The following is an 8,812-nucleotide window of genomic DNA, read 5'->3' on the forward strand; positions in this document are numbered from 1 at the left end:
TATAGTTGTAATGTTGACATATAATTAGTTACGTTATCACTTACTATCTAATCATGTTCAAACAATCACTTACTATCTAATCATGTTCAAACAATCACTTACTATCTAATCATGCTCAAACAATCACTTACTATCTAATCATGTTCAAACCATCACTTACTATCTAATTATGTTCAAACAATCACTTACTATCTAATCTTGTTCAAACAATCACTTACTATTTAATCATGTTCAAATAATCACTTACTATCCAATCATGTTCAAACAATCACTTACTATCTCCATAGAGAGAAGCCGTTCTAGAATCTACACTGGGATGAACTTCAGGGGAGAATAAATCCGAGTTACTATATCATGTTCAAACAATCACTTACTATCTAATCATGCTCAAACAATCACTTACTATCTAATCATGTTCAAACCATCACTTACTATCTAATCATGTTCAAACAATCACTTACTATCTAATCATGTTCAAACAATCACTTACTATCTAATCATGTTCAAACAATCACTTACTATTTAATCATGTTCAAACAATCACTTACTATGTAATCATGTTCAAACAATCACTTACTATCTAATCATGTTCAAACAATGATTAGATAGTAATTGATTGTTTGAACATGATTACAATGATTTAAATTCAACTATTTTTTTATTTATCGTAACAATATATCTTATCTATAATCAAACAGATAATGTTTTATAAAGTCTTTCATATTTGACCTTTGTTGCGAGCATAGGAAAAGCTTACGCAGACAACGTTTTGATTAGGAAAAGCTTATGCAGACAACGTTTTGATTAGGAAAAGCTTACGCAGACAACGTTTTGGTGTGTTTTTTTTCCTAGATGAACAAGCGACATAAAATTATTTTAATTTTTTTCCGTGTTTTTACAGCTTTACGACAGTCAGGGTCATCTCTCGTTCTCAAAGCGTGTCGGTGTGATAACTCAGCAATGATCTTGCATCTGCATAGATTGGTATTTTCCAACTTTTAATTCTGTGATCTTACCTTTTCGACATGTTCAATTCTCTACACTTCAAGTGGATATTTTTTCAGGAAAAAAAAGGTGTAATGTACCTTTCCCACTGATGATAATCCACCTATTAATGACCTACACTGTCAGCACAACCATCTTTGTCTACTGCTCAGCTGTCAACGAGACTGTCCAACGACAACCTTTCTGTATGGTTAATTGTTGAAAAAAAAAGCACGTACATTGTAATTATATAATAATTATAAAGTTCGTATAAGTTTCCGAAATCATTAATTCACGTTTGTGGCGACGTGAAAAAAGCTACAGGAGCTCGTCTCATTTCTGACATTTACTAAAGATTTTCTTCTGTTGGTTTACGTTCTCTAGAGCCTTAACCTACTGTTCTAAAATGAATAAGACCAAACGGAGTAATCTTAAGCAAACTCCAAGTGAAAAGAAAGTAATGTAAATACAAATAAAACTCGGTGTTTAGGATAACTTGGGTAAGACCTATATACAATCGCAAGTTATTCTCTTGTGACTGTTGGCACTTAAGTGACTCTGTTGAATGGTGGCTTTTCATAACATTAACTTGGTCATTAATGATTATTTATTTTCTCTCGTATATTGTTGTTCCTTTTTAGTTACTATAATTCGAGTGTTTTAGGACGTTTTTATTAAAGCAGTAATACAACAGAAACAGCCAAAGAGAAAAATTGAACGTGACAACTCAAATGAAAGCTTAAACAAGACGGAATCTTCAATAGCCGCGGCATTTGAAATTATTTTAGGCAGGATTAGAGTAAATTAATCTATGAGGCCTTTTTTCCCCCTTTTTATTAGTTATATTTTTGTGTGCACAATACGAAGCGTGGGGCGCGCGTATAACCGATTCGATTTTATTAGCCACCAGGATCTCTACTAGTTTACCTTCAACTTGAAATTCTTTTAGACAGGATTAGAGTAAATTAATGTGTGAGGCCCTTCCCCCCCTTTTTATTAGCTATATTTTTGTGCGCACAATACGAAGCGTGGGGCGCGCGTATACCCGATTCGATTTTATTAGTCACCAGGATCTCTACCAGTTTACCTTCAACTTGAAATTCTTTCAGACAGGATTAGAGTAAATTAATGTGTGATACCTTGGACGTGGTCAAATACATTAATCGAAAGGGTTTGACTTTCTGAGTCCAAAACTGTAATTAGATCTTAAATCGGTCAAGAGATGACGGAGCTTTGAGCTAAAAGTTTGTACTTGAAAAAAGTATATATATAAAACTCAGAGCCATTCTATGAGCCGATATGCCGCGGCTAAAAATCCAATACAGAACGTATAAAATCACAGCAAAATGCTGGGTTCTTAAATCTCACATAATTTAGTGTTCACTATAAGTCTACAGGCTGGTGATTCTATCTCGAAACTTAGAAGGCTCCCTACGTTTCAAGTAACTTTAGCTAAAATAAATGAATGGGAATATTTAGTTTGAACGACACCTTATGCGTATATGGGCTAAACGGCCAGTTCAGGCTTAGCTATCCCTGATTTTGAACTACTGATCGGAGGTAAAGTCAGGCTTAGCCGTTCTTAATTTTAAACTACTGATCAGAGGGAAAGCAGTTAACCAGCAGCACCCATCGCCCATCTCTTTGAACCGAATAACGAGATTGACTGTCACTTTTATAAAGTGCCCATAACTGAAAGTGTGGAGTGTTTTCAGAGTCATTACGTTTCGAACCCCTGACGCTAGTTAAAAGAAAAACTAACGATAAATTAGAAACCTCATCAGTTCGTAAGTTAGTGTATATAGTTTTATGTAATACATAATGAAAAGGGTTTTTCAAAATCCCAAGCTATCCCTTTCTTTTGACGACACATTACTTCAATTTCTTATTCTATGACAAATATAAAAGGATTTTTACAACACAAGAACCTTTACATATTGCTACTGTAGTATTATAATAAATATACATATATATATATAAATTCTAATTATATAGAAATATTTCACGGTTTTCCATATTTTGGAACAAACACTTACGCCCATTTGTTGTGTCCTTCAGCAAGACACTTTACCCCAATTGTTTCAGTTTAACCAGCCGTATGATCGGAACTTGCTGTTAACTGGGATTAACCTGGATTGGACTGGCATCCTGTCCAAGAGGAATGTGTTACTATTCTCATCCATTGGTGTCAAGTAAGTCGAGGTTCAGCACCGGTTTCTACGAGACACCTCGGCGTAGGAAGAATTTGACCTTTGACTTTTGCACGTTGGCAATAGGTAGAAATAATATTTCGCTCCAAATTACATTTTCAGTACCACCAACATTAAGAATATTATAACGTTAAGAGCTGTTACATATAACAATGATACAAACGGTTTTGTGTAATATTCAAAACTTTATTTTGCACTAACATTTTATCAACAGATAATTAGATTTCGAGTCACTTGTACGTGTATATAAGAAAAAAAAGGCAAAAAATGCATTTTTTTTCTCCTCAGAAAATAATGTTATTTGGTCATACCTTCTTAAGATCGATACGTTTCATCACTGCCTTAACACTATTTTTTGGTTGAATTTTATTTATTTTGCCTTGCACTGTATAACACGTAAACATATCATTCGTTTAAAAACAAATTATAATTTTGACGTTGATTTGTAAAACGCCTCTTCTCATAATAAAAAAACAAATAGTGTGCATTGTTAACAAATTAGATACTGACCATTCATTGGGTAAAAAATGTAGTAGTAGGAGTTTAATTACTTGGAGTACCAATTAACTGTAATGATAAATAAGTCACTCACCATGAAACGGACCCAAAATTGTATCATAAACATGTGTAATAGTCAAAAACTTTAAAGGGCGAATTTACGACAAAGTTAGTGTTATGGAATATACATATATCGGTATATATATATGTGTGTATGTGGATGTAATAAAAATCTCATCGTTCTTCTGGTGCCTTTTTCATATCTTATTAATTAACATGTTAATGATGCTTTATTTTTTTTTAATTTTATTACATCAGTGTCCAGCTTTCTGAAAATGTTATGATATTTGAAATCAGGTAATTTTCGCTCTCACAGCCATGTAATAAAAAAAAGAAAAAAGAACTCAGCTTATCCATTAAATAACGTAGAAGAATTGGGGTCATGGCTTTAATGCTGCATGTTTTTTAAAACACGTGAAACAAAAAAAATTCTAATGACATGTTTGGTAAATGTTTTTCAACATAATTTCCAAAGTTCCCCCAAATCTAAAGCTCTATAAAATAGTATTAAATACGCATGTGTACAGAGCCTAAATTCGCATCATTATCTAAAATTAATAGTATATTTTTGATTTTTTAGCAAGTCTATTTCATGTATTGGCTGTCAGCATGGCATTGGAATGGACCAATCTGCTCGGCATGAGTAAGTAAACTTGCATGGATTCAGCCCACTCTTATTACAGTGAGAAAAACAACAACAGCTATAAACAAAACAAAACAAGCGCAAATTGTATTTATAAAACACCAATTCCCACTTTGACCTAGATTTTAACTCACGACCTTTAACAGTTAAATAAGTCTAGAAATTTGTATTTAATAATTGTATTTCAAAATTCATCCATCCAATCTTGAGATATCCTATCCACAAGGTTAAGAGGGACAGGGACAAACCAATATGCCCCGATCAGCTTCTCAATAAGGATGGGGAGGCATTAAAAACTTCATTATCATTTTTTGAAAAAAAAAAGCAACTAAATGTAGTACGTTACTGAATTGAAATTTCTTATTTCTTCCAGTAGCATCGTTGAAATTTACAATAAAACAAAAATAACCATGTTAGTGTAGCTTATCGATTTGTTTTACACATTTGTTTAAATGCTAACATTTAATCGATTTTTTTTTACACATTTGTTTGAATGCTAACATTTAATCGATTTTTTGCACATTTGTTTAAAGGCTAACATTTAATCGATTTTTTACACGTTTCTTTAAAGGCTAACATTTAATCGATTTTTTTACACATTTGTTTAAGGCTAACATTTAATCGATTTTTTTACACATTTGTTTAAAGGCTAACATTTAATCGATTTTTTTACACATTTGTTTAAATGCTAACATTTAATCGATTTTTTACACATGTTATTAAAGGCTAACATTTAATCGATTTTTTACACATTTGTTTAAAGGCTAACATTTAATCGATTTTTTACACAATTGCTTAAAGGCTAACATTTAATCGAATGTAAAGGATATACCAAAATTATTTATGCAAAAAGAAAAGACTGAAAAAAAAGTAAAAAATAAAAAGCAAGGGCACCGAAACGTTTAGTATTATCACTAACAGCATCGAGTGTCTCGACTCCAGGTGGCACGCAAGTCGCATTAACAGCAAATGGGTGACAATGTGGAATCGATAGTTTGATATGAAAGTTATCAAAATGCAAAGTTGTTTTTTCGGCACTGTTGCGTTCATCACTTCCCCCCCCCTTTTTTAAACGTTTTTCTTTTATGACGATGTGTCAGTGAATAATGTTGATACACAATGAATATTGATGTGAAAATGAATGGGTGATGTATTTAATTCTCAGAGAGGCTTAACTTAAACATCAAATCATAATAATACCCTTTATTTTTACAGATTTTTCAACCTCTATTAACAGTCTAACTCAAGAGTTTTTTTTTGTTGTTGTTTTTTTGTGTGGCAACGGGACACACATTTCCTGGACCTTCAGATCTACACTCCAAAATATTAACTACTAGGCCAAGCATATCTCACCAGTGGTTTAATGTATATGATTTACTTAAAGTAGAAAACCATAGAATATACTTTACTCAACTGGAGACAAGGTATATGAAATCATGTTTTGGTTGTAAACAAAAAAATTCTCGTAAGGTTGTTGCTTTGGTTGCATAATCTAGTCAGATACATCAGTTAAATCAGGCAAAATTCACTTTAGAGCTACAAAAATAATGGAAATTTAGATAAACACTTAACGAATCTTGCGAGTATCAACTTTTTTGAGGTACTTGACCGGAAGCACCGAAACCGAAACTAAGTTACACGAACCCGCTACCTTATATCACAAAAGAATGCGGGTTGAAATGTTACTAACCTGGCACCTTTGAAGAAATCGAAGCGAAGGCCATACTGAACACACCTGTAGTGATAGAAAAGATACACAGACAAATAGAGCTCCCCGTCTTGCCAAAATGTCTCATCTCTCTATTGAGTACAATGTTTGCTAACGGTTTCTCTACTCTGAATTCCAATCGCCTAACAAAACAGTTATGTAGCAGGAGTATATTTGAGTAAAAAAGAAGTCCGTTTCTAGTTCTCTGTATGTTTATTTGTCCGTACACTTTGTTATAGAACAGAATATCTTATAGGAAAAATAATGAAGTGCCTGACAAAATGTTTGGCATGATGTATTAAAGGATTTTCAGCCTACAGAAATTGAACTTACTGTCGAGATGTGATTTTACTGTTAATTAGAACCTGTTTATCTTTCTATCCATATAATTCACAATAGGCTATCTGTGCTCTGCCCACCACGGGTATCGAAACCCGGATTCTAGCGTTGTAAGTCCGCAGACATACCGCTGTGCCACTGGGGGGGGGGGGGGGCAAAATTATTTCCGTTTGTTTGTAATTAAGCACAAAGCTACACAATAGGCTATCTGTCCTCTGCCCACCACGGGTATCGAAACCCGGTTTCTAGCGTTGTAAGTCCGCAGATATAACCGTTTTGCCACTGGGGGGCGCAAAGCTATAGAAGTGCTATCTGCGTTAGCCGTCTCCAATTTTGAACTGATAGACTAGAGGAAAGGCAGCAAGTCAAACAGCATCCACCGTCAACTCTTGAGCTACTCTGATCAAATAATGGGATTTGACCGTCACTCTTATAACTCACCTACGACCCTAAGCATCGTGGTCGATTTTTCAGTAACGGAACGCAAACCATAGACCTGCAGATCCCCAGAAAAGCCTGCCAATAGTTATACCACGTTCAGCTCAATTTCTTGTTTGGTTATATATTTAATAACAGTTGAACCACAGATTCTTTAAATTATATTGCATATATCAAATAAGCTTTTTGCCTACTCGTCCACCAACTAACCAAAATGGATTTACAAAATAAAAAAGAAAGGAGAGCCCTCTATCTTTTCAGTTATTTACCAAATCTGAGCATTATAATAATCTACCAATACCTCTTAGTAAACTTATAAAGATTAAAAAGTTAAATATATAGTTTAATTGGGTCATCTTTTTTTTTTAAACTGCATACATTATACCTTCTGTTTTCAAAATTAATGCGCCCAATAATCAAATGTCAACATGCACCCAATAATAAAATGTTGACTTTTAATCCCATTTTACGTTTTTTAAGCCTTTTTTGACGCAATAGTTGTAAATAAACGTGCTTCAAATGCAACAATTTATTTCACAGAAATAAATATTATTTCTTCAAAATTGGTTTCATTTATGTTTCTATCTATATATAAAAAAAGCATCTTATGAATATGAAAAACATGGAACTGTTCATGTCGACTAGCTAATGTCGGGAAAACAAGTACAACCGTCTTTAAAGCTCAGCTATTAGTATTGCATTTTTGAAACACTGTAAAATTATACATGAACTTACAGATTTTATATATATATATATGAAGTTAAAATGACAATAGCTACTCATGTCAACCGTCTTTTCTCAACCGACTGAAATGCATTAGTCACACTGTATATAACCATTTACTTTTGGTTGTTGTTAACTTTGAGATAGATAGATCCATCAGATTTTCAAACTATTATGTATTTAAATGTAATTTCTTAATAGTAGGAATTTTTTTTTAAGCAGAGAAAACAAAATTAAAACCGATATCAATAAAACAAATCAAGTTTAGTTGGGATAATAAAAACAAATACATTTTTTTATATCGAAATTTCAAGTAACTAGTTAATGATGGATCGAGAAGCAAACAAATAAGCATAAAATCGACAGGATTAAAAGAGATAACAAAATTCTGTGTTTACATCGAGATTCCAAACTTACTTCTTGGGAATTGCAGCAACTACTGTAGCACATGGTGACATCCACCAGAGTAGAAATGTTTGGGTTCCGATTCAAGTTCCTTCTGCCATCATTTTAGCATCTGAAAATACACTTGGTATGAGTAAACTCTGGAACTGTGAAAGAAACATAAACTTAGTGGTGGGTAAGTTTTGGAACTATGAAAGAAACATACACGTGGTGATGGATAAGTTCTGGAACTGTGAAAGAAACATACACTTGGTGGTGGGTAAGTTCCGGAACTGTGAAAGAAACATACACTTAGTGGTGGGTAAGTTCTGGAACTGTGAAAGAAACATACACTTGGTGGTGGGTAAGTTTTGGAACTGTGAAAGAAACATACACTTAGTGGTGGGTAAGTTCTGGAACTGTGAAAGAAACATACACTTGGTGGTGGGTAAGTTCTGGAACTGTGAAAGAAACATACACGTGGTGATGGGTAAGTTCTGGAACTGTGAAAGAAACATACACTTGGTGTGAGTAAGTTCTGGAACTGTGAAAGAAACATACACTTGGTGTGAGTAAGTTTTGGAACCGTGAAAGAAACATACACGTGGTGGTGGGTAAGTTCTGGAACTGTGAAAGAAACATACACGTGGTGATGGGTAAGTTCTGGAACTGTGAAAGAAACATACACTTAGTGGTGGGTAAGTTCTGGAACTGTGAAAGAAACATACACTTGATGGTGGGTAAGTTCTGGAACTGTGAAAGAAACATACACTTGGTGGTGGGTAAGTTCCGGAACTGTGAAAGAAACATACACATGGTGGTGGA

The 8,812-nt window shown here is 33.7% G+C and overlaps 1 long non-coding RNA gene across 1 annotated transcript in view; it reads right to left on the bottom strand.

The window, feature by feature from the left end:
• LOC111089680 overlaps nucleotides 1-8,115 on the bottom strand; it is a 22,428-nt gene extending 14,313 nt beyond the window's left edge. Inside the window, exons 1-2 of the long non-coding RNA XR_002613915.1 lie at nucleotides 8,021-8,115; nucleotides 6,086-6,130 (exon numbers count right to left, since the gene is read on the bottom strand). This is a non-coding gene — a long non-coding RNA (uncharacterized LOC111089680). The remainder of the gene's footprint in view (nucleotides 1-6,085; nucleotides 6,131-8,020) is intronic.
• Nucleotides 8,116-8,812: the final 697 nt, after the last annotated feature.

The sequence above is a fragment of the Limulus polyphemus genome, unplaced genomic scaffold (genome assembly GCF_000517525.1).
Source record: "Limulus polyphemus unplaced genomic scaffold, Limulus_polyphemus-2.1.2 Scaffold7012, whole genome shotgun sequence".
Taxonomy (NCBI): Eukaryota; Metazoa; Arthropoda; class Merostomata; order Xiphosura; family Limulidae; genus Limulus; species Limulus polyphemus.